This window comes from Lepidochelys kempii, chromosome 6 (genome assembly GCF_965140265.1).
Source record: "Lepidochelys kempii isolate rLepKem1 chromosome 6, rLepKem1.hap2, whole genome shotgun sequence".
Classification (NCBI taxonomy): Eukaryota; Metazoa; Chordata; order Testudines; family Cheloniidae; genus Lepidochelys; species Lepidochelys kempii.
The window spans coordinates 68,555,062-68,568,184 of record NC_133261.1 but is presented as its reverse complement, the minus strand read 5'-3'; the positions used below and the strand labels follow the sequence as shown (position 1 = coordinate 68,568,184).

Below are 13,123 nucleotides of genomic sequence, written 5' to 3'. Positions count from 1 at the left end.
GTGTTCCTGCCTTTCATACACATGTGGCTCTATATAAATGATTACAATAACAATTTAAAACAGCTCAGGATCTCGTAAGCCAAAGGTCATAACCGCTAGTGAAGAAGCAGTTGTAGGAGATGAGTAATGAGGGGAAATGTAACTACATGTTCACAGTGAAAAAGCTCATAATGTTTGGGGATTTTTTGGGTGTAACCCCTTCACGTCCCATTTAACTTCTCTTGGTATTCATTTAGGACACCCACATTCAATAGAAACTGAGTTTTGCCTAAGTATATTTTAAAAGTTTGAAGTGGAGTGGGAGCCAAACTGGAAGATTTTGCTTTTGTTCTTTTTGAAGAATTGCTTTTTTGTATGTTTGGGGTTTTTTAGTTTTATTTTGTATTGCCTTTCCCTCTGCAGTCTGCCCTGCCCTCATGGACTCCAGCATCCTTCAAGCAAGCCATTTCCGAAGAAGGCCAAGAGAAGCCAGAATGCTTTGATATTTCTCCTCTCCTTGCCCAATCCATCCCAGCTGGCACAGGAGCCTGGACTGTGGAAAGCCTGCTGGCACCTGCTCAGAAGTTTTGGAATGCCCTAAGCTTGTGCAATACAAAGAAAACATTTTCTTTGTTAAACGTCTTGATTTCACTGTCCTTTATGCGTGTGTGTAAACCCAGGTCAAACTGGAATTGATCTACAATAGAAATGACTGAAAAACAAACCAACACACTGAAAAAAAGACAACTATTTTATTTATTTCAATATTTAAGAGAGAAAAGAAGTGCTCAAGTTGCACAGTATTTTTGTTTAAAATACAGGTTACTTCAAAATTTAAAAGCAATTTTGTGAAGACGTGAAAATTTAAAAAAGCACTTAATGTAAAATAAAGACTGAATATTTACTTTAAGGAAAACCTTTTTTTAAATTACGAAAATAAAGATCAACTCTGCTCTCTCTTACTTTAAAGAAGCCATTCATACATGTGCTGGGTATTTTTATTTTTTGCAAATTGGATGTGGTAAGTGAAGATTGTTCTGGTTTACTTCCTCCTAAATTCTTGGTACTGTTTCCCTGTTAGATATTTAAAGCTTATTTGCTTTACTGTGGCAGGCACAAATCTGAACAAATATACTGTTGAAAAAGCAAAGAACAGACCCAAAGGCTGAATTCTTGTTCTCGGTTTTTGTGTCCAGGCTGGAAGGAATATTGATGTATCTTTTCTATAGAGTGAAACAAGTTTTGGCTTTACCAGTTCTGGGAAATATTGCTGCTGAAAATAGAGGTAAAAAAAAGGAACAACTCAATTTACAGCAGTGCTACATTTCATTTTAGTAACTCAGCAGCTCATTCTGAGAGCTGCTTGCAATCTAATGGCCTGCGCGTGCAAACATTCTGGGTGTGGAATCTCCCACTGGAAGTCCCCTGCACTACAAGTGCCAGTGCCCTTGCATAATTGAGCCCTAATTTGGGAACTCCTGGACATCCAAAGGCATGCAGAACTTCTTTTAAGCACCTCAGAAATAAGCAGCTGGGGTGACTCAGGAGGAGGCAAGTGTGAGGTGCCATGCGTAGAACCCTAAATTTAGTTTTATGGAGTGTGTGTGGGAAGGAAGGAGTTCATACATTTATTTTAAACTGTTACTCATCTTCTCAGCCTGGTAAGAGGTATTGATTCATAGATGAATTGAAGGGCTTATTTGGTTACCCAGTCCATCTCCAGGGGCCAGTGCAAGATTGTTTCCTACAGTGCTTTGTGCAGTCTCGTTTTGAGTGTCTCAAAGATACAGGACAGCCTAGTCTCCTAAAGAAGGCCTTGGATTTGAACCTGAGGCCTAGTATACACTAGAAAAGGTTTCCCATTATAGCTGCTACTGGTGAAGCTGGTATCAGTTCCCCAAGCAAAATAAGCTATACTGGCAGAAACATCTTTATGCTCATATAACCGGGCTTTTGCCAGTATAGAAATGTTGCAAAACAATCACACTGACATTACTATGCCAGAAAACATTTATAGTGTAGAGCTGGCCTGAGATCCCTTGTCCCGCCTCATCCAGTGAGTCATCTCTGCTTAGTCACTAAATTATTTATTTATCAAAGGCATCTGGGGAGAACCTGTTCTTTTGCCATTGACAAGAAGGTGGTAGAATATGTGATGATAATGAAGGTCCTGACCCTTCATCTTGTTTCTTGCTCACCCAAGACTTCAGTTGACTTCACTGGGAATCTTGGGTATGTTAGGAATGCAGAATCTGGAGGAGTCCCTCCCATTCTTAACACCTAGGACCAAATCTGCAGGTGTAAGCAATGTAACATCACTGGTAGATCCCACTCCAGCTCCCACTGAATTCAATGGCAAAACTTATATTGCCATCAATGGGAGTAGGAGCAGACACTTTGCCAGTTTTTTTGAAATCTGCAGTTGTTAAACTGCCTTTAAAAATAATCAGGTTTTGTTCTTTTAAAATATAACAAGATGCACAACTGTAATGAAACTTCTCAAACTGTAGGGTCTGGATTTAATTTGTGTAATATTCTTGTTAAATAAAAGTCTCCTTCTGATGCCCCCATTGTATATTTCTCTGTAAATATTACTTTATCAACCAATTCCACAAGATCTTTTTAGTGCACACTATCATCTCTTTAAACCCCACTGTCAGATATACTTGCTGTACGTACCCTTTTTTAAGCTCTCCATTGTTTACAATATTTTCTTCAAGGCTTAAAATAAAACTTCCTTCTCTATTGATTTTGTTTTCCTTTTCCATTTGGTAAATGATGACTTTTGTCCTTGGGTTTTGTTTTGTATTTGCTAATGAAGCTTGAAATTAACACAGCTTTCTTGTTTTTCTCTGTTGGCTGGATTTTGGGAACAGTGTTTGCTACTTGCTTCTGTGGGGGCAGGCAAAGGAGAGACTAAAATATTGCTTTTGTGTAGGGCCCAAGTAAATAAGAATGATTGTTTTTTCCATCGTTTGGCAATAGCATTGGATCTTAAATGTGTATTTATTAATCCCCTTGAGATTAATACAACTCTGTTAAAGTAGGTCAAATGCAGAGTCTAAATTATTTGACACTGCCCCCGTTAGCATAGATTTTAACTGGTTACATCATTTTTTTTTAATTCAGAACCTATCCATCATATTTCTAATGTGCCATCGCTTCAGTATCTAGGTGCCAGTTTCAAGCTTTTGGTTAATTTTGTTGTTTCACAATGTAAAGATTAAACCTTTCCTTCCACACACACATTTTGGGGTGGGGTGATGGGGAAGGAACGAGAGAGATGACTGTTTTAGGTCTGCTGGGAGCAGTAGCCTTTTTAGGTAGGTTTTTCTTTGTTTCTTTTTCCTCTGGTAACTGTGCTGTCATTTATCTGAAACTCTGCTGGGTTTCCCTGTCCCCCATCACACGCGCAGCTACCAGAAGAGGTTACAGAAGGCATTTTCAGTGTTCATGTGTGCATGCAATAGTAGCAGTTCTTAAGTGGTCTTCTGATGTTTGGGAACAGAGTCCCTGGAGTAGTGAAACCAAAACTGGGCTGAATGACAAATAACAGATCGCAAAAAGAAGAAAATCCAATAATTCTCTATAGAATCTAATAGGGATGAATCCAGTAGGACTGTGTAGGAATTACGCTAAAACCCATAGAGAATGAGACTTTCTGGAATGTTTAAATCCTCCAATATAGTAGAGCTAATATCCCTGTAATAATATCCCAGTAATGGAAAGCTTACCATCCTCTGTTCATTTGTATAGCCTCTTTCACATGTGTAATTTTTATTTCAATCACTAGTTTGATTCCTGTCTCCATCGGGGGTGGAGAGGACTTGAAAATGTTGGTGAAAAAAGTTTTGAAGGGAAAGATGCTTTTCAAGCCACCTTTTCTCTCCCCCAATCACTGTAGCTGCCAGGAGCCAGTTTGGCCCCTGACAAAATTTAGAGCCACCTAAAGGCTTTTGCAAGATAAACCATCTGTAATGGCTGTCAAGGTGCCATTGTGCTGTATTCTGGCCATGCCCCTCCCATTCTTGGCAAATCTCGTACATTGGGGCTAGGAGGGGGCTGAGAGAGATTGGCAGAGAATCTCTGGTGGAATCTCCCAGCTGGCCTACTAGGGTAGCTCTAAGGCTGCTTAGGGTCACTATAGCAAACTCTAGGATCTGACCCTTAGTACCTTTTAACCCCCCTCGCCCAGCAACTTCCAGTTGCCTCTCTCTGGGCTTCACTCTTGGAGGCACTACCCACCCTCCCCCTTTACCTGAGTGCAGACCCACAAAACTATTCTTCCAGAGGGATTTTAGACAGCGGATGCTCTTCTTCCCTGCCCCATATCTGGGCAGGGAGGAAGATTTGCCATAGCAAATCCCTGTTCCCCTTCCTAAATCCTTGATCATAGCAGTCTCTGCTCCTCCTCTCCTCAGCTGCAATGTGCCTGCGTCCTAGATCATTTCCAGCTCACTGATGTGCTGCTGAACAGAGCACGCAGCCAGCAGGAAGATCAGTAAGAGGGTGGACTACCGTACACAGCTGTTGATCCTTGACAAGGAGAGAGGAAAACTGCCGGGAAAAATCCTTCCCTTGTATCTCCCTAGACAATGGGTAGAAGCCCAGTGATTTTTTTCCATTTGCCCTCGCTTTTCTCTTAGACAGGGAACTTTAGCTAGAGGGCAGGCTTAGCGACTAACAAATCAAGGAGAGAACAGATGTTATTACAGGACTCCACTGCTCATATCACTGTACCTTTTCTGTTAAGTTAATACAGGCTATCTTTCCCTGCCCTGCTCCACCCCCATCATCTCTGCCATTGTGTCCAATAATTGTGGATAAGCAGATGAGTTAGATATTTTCGCTAAAATGATCAGAAATGAAAGCTGGCATTTAAATTGGCCTTCTTAGACTTTTATTAAGGCCCCATCCATTCCCACCACTATAGAGCTACTGTTTTCGCTTATGCTCAAATAAATTTGTTAGTCTCTAAGGTGCCACAAGTCCTCCTTGTCTTTTTGCAGATACAGACTAACACGGCTGCTACTCTGAAACCTGTTTTAGGCTGTTAGCTCTGCATAGAGCTCCCATCTAGAAGGCATTTTTAAACCCATACGGTCCAGAAACATAATTATACTTAGATGAAAGTTTTAATTCTACAGAAACAATGTAGGATTTAAGGGAGCTCAGGTTCCTTCCAAGCTCCTGAGCAGTGTTACTTCTGATTGCACCCTTGGGCACCCTGTCTAGAGTAGGAAAGTGTTAGATAAATACATCTCATTTTTCTACTCTAGAGACGTGCTCCTACTGGTGATAGTGGTGAAAAGAGGGGAGAAGGAAACATTTTCTTTTTCAGTTGCATCTAATCAGCCTCCCCATGTCCACCAGTCTTGTACTGCTCCCAATCAATGTGGCGATTTATCCCGAGGGCTGTATAGCTGAGGGCTGTGATGGCAAAGTCTATGAACTGTGTGAAAAAGTTGTGGGTTGGTTTGGCCTAAATTAATGTTTTACTAGTTTACAATTTCTGGTTTATTCCCACTGCTTCTCCGTACCTGCAAGAAGTCTTTTTCTGGTTAATATTTTCTTCCTAAAACTGTGAGTCCCAATTATAATCAGAACCATCAAACCAATGGTGTATGAGGGAGCATGTCCCCTACTCCCTCAAACAAAACCTTTAATATTCTTTTGAAGTGACCTAACCTCTCATTCCCCTTTTTGATGCTCCCTGACCAGAAGCCCGAGTCACCAAAACTTCCCTACTCACTAAAGCGTCCCTATTCAGGAAAGCACTGAATTAACTTCAGTGGAGCAGCAGCACCGTTTTCCTGAATTGGGGCTTGTATTTGTTTAAGCTCTCTATTGTTCCCTGGCAAACACTGTAAAATGGGATTTCCTTTGCTCCACCAAATCTGGACATTTAAAACAATTTAATCCTAGTTCTGATGAGGCCATCATATGATAAGACACAAGGGACTTACCCTTTATTGCATTGCTTTACTTCATCATTGTTTGACCCCAATGCATTTGTACTCCCATGATATGCACTGGTTGTGTCTAGAAAAGTACTTACCATGACGATGATTTGGATGATTGTTCATCCATCTGGCATCTAATTCTTCCATGATAAGGAAGTGTGCCGCCTTCTTTTTTTTTAAAAAAACTAGATTTCTGGAGCACAGTTTTGTCTTTGTCAGTATCATCATCCACACTGCTGACTGGGTTTCAGTTTAAAGTTATCTAAAATATATGGAGTGGTATTGGGTGACCTACAGACAGGGGCCAGTTATAAAGCTGCACGGAAAAGATGACATATTTTGAACAATGGAAGTTGAATGATGGATTGAAGTTCTCTGAACTGTTGCTGCCTGCATGAAAGCAACAGAAGTTTTGGCAAATTCCGAAAGGGGACAGTCCTCCTTTGAACTCCTGGCTGATGGACAGCTCCACCTGGCAAGAGAAGGACATATTCCCATTGGTTTTGCCAGAGAGATAATTTGCCTCTTGATGCTATTCTTAACCATCTCTGATGGCAAATTCCCTAAGAGACCTTCCAGTTCATATCTGTGTTCTCCTAAATGTTTGTGATTCTTTGAGACATTTTTGCTTGAACTGAACCCTTGAACTGAACCACTCTGCCTCATCAGCCTCTGGGTCTCTGTCATAGTATCAGCAGCAATGTGACTTCACCATGCAGTGCTTTGGGAGGAGGAGGAGCATGTTCTTCACATATAACCAGCTTCCCTGAAACAGATTAGAGGCTTTAAAAAGAGCACTCCCAGAATTATGTCAATATTACTGGAGACTTAATTTAAGATGTTAAACATTTCTGTCACCAGGTAACAGGCATTAGTTACTTTTGTGCTAATCTCGGTAACAAGTACTGTGACTGAAGCCAACTCGCTTAAGTGAGAAGAACCCATATGATGTGAGGCAGTCAAGAGCTGATCAGTAACGAAGGTGGATGTTTTTATTTTTGTAAGTGTCAGATACCCAGTAAAACCACTATATGCCAGACATAAAACTTCATACAACACCCTCTGCAGCAGGATCTCATTTTCTCCTTCCATCACAAATCCTGGGGTTTCCACAATACTGCTCTGCTTCTGGATGTAGCTTATTACTATAACATAACACTCAAAACCTTTCAGCCATCTTCCCTAGCTCAATAAGTCATTTCAGTTTATAGTGGGCTTCAGCAGCCATATACACCTCCTCTTTAGTTAAACCCCTTTCCAGTCCTTTATCAGGGTTTCTCCTTCCTTATAGCCTTCCCTCCAAACTCAGGCTTTTGCAGCCCTTCTAGCTGGGGCTTTGTGCCCAGCAGGCTTCTGCTCCTTGTAGGTCCCTCAGCTGCTTCTTGCAGATTGCTCTCCCAGGCCTGGTCTGGGAGCTCTGGAGAGGTGTCACCTGCCCTCTTCCCAGCTGGCTCCCTGTTGATTTCAATGGGTGTTAGGCAACTAAGCACATTTGAAATTCCCACTAGGCACCTAAATACCTTTACAAATCTGACCCCGAAGCCCCTTTTACACTGTTCTAGGAATATTGCCATTCTGTTCTGGCAGTGTAAAGGAGCCGTATGTAAATAAGAATTAGGCCCTCTTGTATTTAAGGGGCCCAGCACTAGTTCTCTTACAAAGGCTTCTTTGGTACCTGGATGCAGCTCCCTAGAAACCTGATCAGAGAGATGCTGAGCACCCCCAACTCCCATTAAAGTTAATTGGAGTCAAAGACATTCAGAAACTTGCAAGCCTGGAGGCTCTATGAGAAAATCCCTCAGGCCCTTTGTCATGACTAGAACTGCCCATTACCAAGCCTGCTAGCAGCTAAAAAATAAAACTGCATCAGGGGCCTAAGAGCTACAATGAATTCCAACAGGGCAAGGAAATAAATAAATAAAATAGTGTTTCATTTTAATTTGCATGATAGCCTCTTCTCAGTAATTCCTTTTGGTGCTGAATGGACTGTAAGCATTTATGTCCACTGCTGTGGCACTTGCTAATTGCTTGTTTAATCAAATGTGATATTTAGGTGATATGAAATATCATTTAAATACATTAAAGGAATGCTATTAGCTTGTTAAAGCCTAAGATATGACTGACCTTTTGACTTGTTGTTCTGGTGAGGAAGGTCATCTGGGATCTAACAAATGAATGTATGTTAGTCTGCCATTTTTCCACCAAAAAACAGAAACCACCACCACCTTGGCATAACTTATTGAAATCACTGTGTGAGCGCCCCCTGCTGGTTGCAGCATGTCATTAACTAACTAAGCACTTCCCACTAAATGATGATATTTTGATGGAGAAGTAAATGAAAGGCAGCCATGTTGACCAATGCTCCATTGGCAAGAGAGGAAAACCAAAGTGTTTAAAAAATGGAGAATGGAAAAATGACCATGCAATTTTATTTTCCAGCTTCTAAGATTGTATTACAATCAATGACAAGTATGTTTATATGTAATATATTTTCTCTCTCACTCACTCACACACACTAGGTAAAGGAGTCCATTTAAATGAATGAATGAGGTAACTTACTCAGAATTACTCAGTGGGGTGGGAGGAGGTATTGTTTCATATTCTCTGTGTATATATAAAGCCTGCTGCAGTTTCCACGATATGCATCTGAGGAAGTGAGCTGTAGCTCACGAAAGCTTATGCTCTAATAAATTGGTTAGTCTCTAAGGTGCCACAAGTACTCCTTTTCTTTTTGCGAATACAGACTAACACGGCTGTTACTCTGAAACCAATTACTCAGAATTGTTTTTCTTTCTGTTTAGCTGAGTGATGTGGCACTAGTTATGTTGGAGTATACAATTACACGACTATATTAGCAATAGTATAAATTATAGGCGGTTCAACAGACTTGCATGGGAAAGCCAGAGCTGTTACGTTTACAGTATATGTTTATGTAGATTGTGAGCCATTTACTCATTATGCTGAATTTATCTACCTGTATGATACATAGTTACCTCATGTAACAGCAATGAGGTTACTGTGTATGCAATGGCATAATGTCTTATGCATAGTTATTTCTGCAGTTTATTGAATATTAAATAGTGAAATTTAAATAATTTCTGTGGAGTTTGCCATTTGATTTGAATTTTTGGGACCCATTCTGGCTAGTAACTTAATTCTGAGCTGTTCTTAACGCATTCTAGGAATTGAATTAGTTGGTTGAGAAGACTGATAAGATACTTCCCCCCTCAAATTCAGAAGTTAAAAACCAATCCACTCAATTGTGTCTGAGTCATTCTTATCTGATGGCTGTTTCGTGGCACATGGGTGAAATCACCCCGTTCAGAGAGACTAGGTCTTTGTACCGCTGAAGCCCCTATGGACTTAAGTGGAATTTCAGTGGTGCATCACTACTAGTGCCCCCCTTGTTGGAAGTCTAAAGAGAAGCCAAGGACTGAAAGGCCCTTGAAACCAGCTGGTGCTCTCACCACTACCGATGGTCCCTCTAGCTCAGGTCTGAGACAGGTCAGTGTAGCAAAGCCTGTTTTGTGGATAAATAGGAGGCTTCAGGGTTGTCATCCTGCACCTTTTACGAATACTAAGGTCATGCAAAAATTGTGTTCTGGGGCAATGCTCTACTTGCAACACTGCAAGTCTTCCTTACAAAACAGTGTAGGGTAGAGTATTTTTTTAAAGAGCCAAACAACCTCATAAGGGGTGGGAGAGAGGGGGAAGTCCTGTGAAGAAATGAATTTTAAAAACAGAATTTTATAGCAACAACAAAATGGTTATAAAAGTCTATCCAAAAATCATCCCTGGAATGTAAAATACCAACTTAGAAAAGAGGTGTTTTCAGTGCTTGAAATGTGGGTGACACTTTTGGTCCCATCAGCTTGTCAGGCTAGTTCTAAATTGCAGTGCAATGTTGGTTGGGACCCCTTCTTCCATCTTTCAGGAACAGATGGCATTACCAGGGTCCAGTGCATGCCTAGAAAACTGTTACATTGAAAGTAACCCTTGAAAATATCAGTATGCTGGACAGCACTAGGATCCCCTGCAGACATACTGCTGTCTGTTTGTATTAACACAGTAGTTTAACACCAGTGATGTTGAAGAAGGAGCGGGTAATAGGGCGGCAGCAGTCAGTACTGTTGGTTCTAACAGATGGCAGGCTTATTGCTTGTATAGAAAGGGTGGAGATCATATTTATTTTAAAAATAAGGTTCTTTTTCACACACTGACAAATGGATACCCAGTCCATGGCTTCCCAAACACCTTAGACACTACAGCATTCCTTCCATTATAACCATACCGCTGGAAATCTCTGGCTCCCCTGGGATAGTAATGTCGTAAATAGGCTACAGGGCAGATGTGTTTAATCTGCTGGGAAGAGCTGATTTAACTAACTAACAAACAAAAACCCAACGAAACACCACCTTAACCCTCCATCCTTTATTTTAGTGTTTATGACCAAGTGTTTTTGCTTCACTGCTCATTTTGAAAGGGTTAGTGAGCCTGCCAGTTGACTGAAAGCTCTCTGGTGTGTGAGCTGGCCTGGCTGGGGAGCCTGCAGCGCATAGTGACAAGGTCTGAGCTGTGCAGGAGTGTTTTCCACTGCAGTTTGTTGAGGGATAATAACAAGGTCCCCCAGACAAGTGATGCGTTGGCTTTTCAGGTTGTGGAGATTCACCCTGTCTGGACAGGCAGCCTACCTCCTTCGTCCACTCTTTCATCTTACTACTTCCTCACTTTGCTAGATAATTAAATACAGAAAACATCTTGTATTGAAAGCAATACAGTGCTAGGAATGCTTTACACAGCATATCCACCAATACATACATTTGCTGGGTGTAGGAACTCAGCACAGTAGCAATAGCATTCTCTGCCATACTTTATAAGTTGTATCATTTTAGTTATTGGGATCTGTGTTCCTGCTACTGAAAGCCCTGGTGTACAGAATCTGTGCAGTGCCTGAAGGCGGTTTCTTTCCTGTTGGCATTGGTAAGCAGCCTAACCGCCTTTTGGCAATTAGCAGATCATTACCCATAATGCTATGCGCACTGTGATGCGGGCTGCTGGGTTTTTTGGAGGTCGCGCTGACCTAAATCACCCCCAGGAATTGTACAGTGTTGGACGGTTTATGCAGTACAGTAACAAGCTGAGACTTCAATACAAGGTCATTTGAGTGCTCCCACATTATTTTTCTTAGGCAAGAAATAGCCATTTTGCTTAGCAGCCAGCAGTCTCTAAAAGGGGTCAGTTTGGGAAAGAGGGAAGCAGAACATTGTTTGATTCAGGATGGGAAATTCTGAGAGGACAATGGTTTCAATGGATCTAAGGTCAGGTTCCACTCTAACACCTCTCAGTTAGGGCCTGTTTCACCACTCCATTACCCCAGCTTCAGAACAGTGTAACTCCAGGAATGAATCAGGCCTTCTGTTGTCAGAAAGCTGGACATGCTAATCAGTGAGCAGAACATATTCTTATTGCTCCATGAGAAACTGTGGCAAGTATGACTTGGGCTTGATTCTCCACTGCCTTGCACCTTGTGTACTGTGTGCAAACAGGAATGGTAGCTTTTTTGCGTCTACCCAAGGTGCAAAGCAGTGGAGAATCAGGCCCACTTTTCTATACACAGTCTGATTTTGATCAGAGTTATGCTGGTACAAATCTGAAGTCAATAGAGTTGCACTGATGTAAAACTGGTGTACACCAGAGGAGACTCAGGTGCAACATATATATATCTCTATCTCTCTATAACTTTACATAAGTGCTGAAGATATTCTTGTGAATTGCAGAGCCAGGTGATAAGCCTTTGTCGTGCACCTTGCCCTTCACTTGCATTTTGCCCAGTACACCATCTCCTCTTGACTGCTTGTAATATTCCAAACCTCTGAGCAACTCAAAACAAAGGGCCAGATCCTCAGCTATGGTAGGGCTGCTTTGCACAAAGCATTCTAAAGGATGGCCTAAGCAGCTGAAACACCATCCAACCTCTCAGTCCCCAGTACAATAGTAAGTCAAGGGATGGGACTTAGCCAGAATGCACTGTACTCTGGAGATCCCTGACTGCCACAACAGCCTTTTGGATGACTGCTGCAGGCAACTGTAAGTTAGAGCAGCCTCGCAGTTGCTCTAATTTACACCAGTCACTGAACTGTCCCCTAGGATTTTAAAGTTTGACACCCTAAGCAACCCAATCAAGAAGGCAGTGGGTGGAGCACTCACCACCAGTGAGTGCTCCAGAAGGGTTTTTTCCTTTCCCCATCAAATGTGGAATCCGTCCTCCATATTACTGTGGCCCTAGATCCAGGGCAGCAGAATGTGCAATAGTAAGTTCTGCACCAGTGACAGGTATAACTTCTGATGCTGTTTGTTACAACTGCAGGATTTACATGGCAGCTTGATACCAGTGGAAAGGGAAAATTCTTCTTCGAGTGATGGTCCCTATATGTATTCCAAACTCAGGTGCACATGCACTCCATGTGACGGAGCTGGAAGTTTTCCATAGCAGTGTCCGTTGGCCCACATGTACGTCGTATGTTGCCCCATGCTCGAGGTTATAAGAGGCCGCGTGGGCCACACTCCTTCAGTTCCCTCTTAGCGCTGCATGGTCGGAGTCGGAATCCTCTTTCCTCCATGCTTGTAGTCTATGTATGCAGCTAGTTTAGTTTTTCTTAATAGTGTAGACAGTTCATAATTAGTTGGTATGATTGGTCTTGCCCTGCTCAGGGCCTGTCTCGACTTCGCTGGGGGACTATGCCCCACATTATGGGGTTCAAAAACTGTGCGTCGTGCCCTTGCTCATTCTCAGTGAGTGACGAGCAACACTGTTGCTCGTACTGCTTGGGGGAGGTGCATCTTGCTGCATGCTGTGAGATCTGCAAGTCCTTTCCCCCTCAGACCTGCGAGGCTTGTCTTTTGCGACTCCGGAAGTTCCTCATGGAGAATGGTCTCTAGCTGTGTGGGGAGTCTAATCCAGGACCGATGGAACTGACAGTGCACCTCCCTTCACCAGTGGCGAGTGCTCCACCCACTGCCTCCTGCCCAGATCCATCAGTACCACTGGTGCAGGGCAAGTCCAAGTGAGAGGGTTGTAAGTGTTCTCATGGGCACTGTAGCAAGTCCCTGTTGCAGACTGCCCCAAAGCACAGTGTTTCCTCCCCGAGCCGTGCCAGGTTGGGTGAGACATCGCACATGAA

The 13,123-nt window shown here is 42.3% G+C and overlaps 1 protein-coding gene across 7 annotated transcripts in view; it reads left to right on the top strand.

Moving 5' to 3' along the window:
- DPF3 (double PHD fingers 3) overlaps window positions 1-13,123 on the top strand; it is a 221,720-nt gene that overhangs the window by 173,390 nt on the left and 35,207 nt on the right. The window contains exons 10-11 of one of the 7 annotated variants that reach the window (XR_012159438.1): window positions 403-6,942; window positions 8,462-10,022. The exons of 4 other annotated variants lie outside the window; for them this stretch is intronic. The gene's annotated coding sequence lies outside the window, so the exon portion shown is untranslated. Of the gene's footprint in view, window positions 1-402; window positions 10,023-13,123 lie in introns of those variants that run through there. 2 more of the 7 variants (XR_012159439.1, XR_012159437.1) reach the window with 2 other exon arrangements.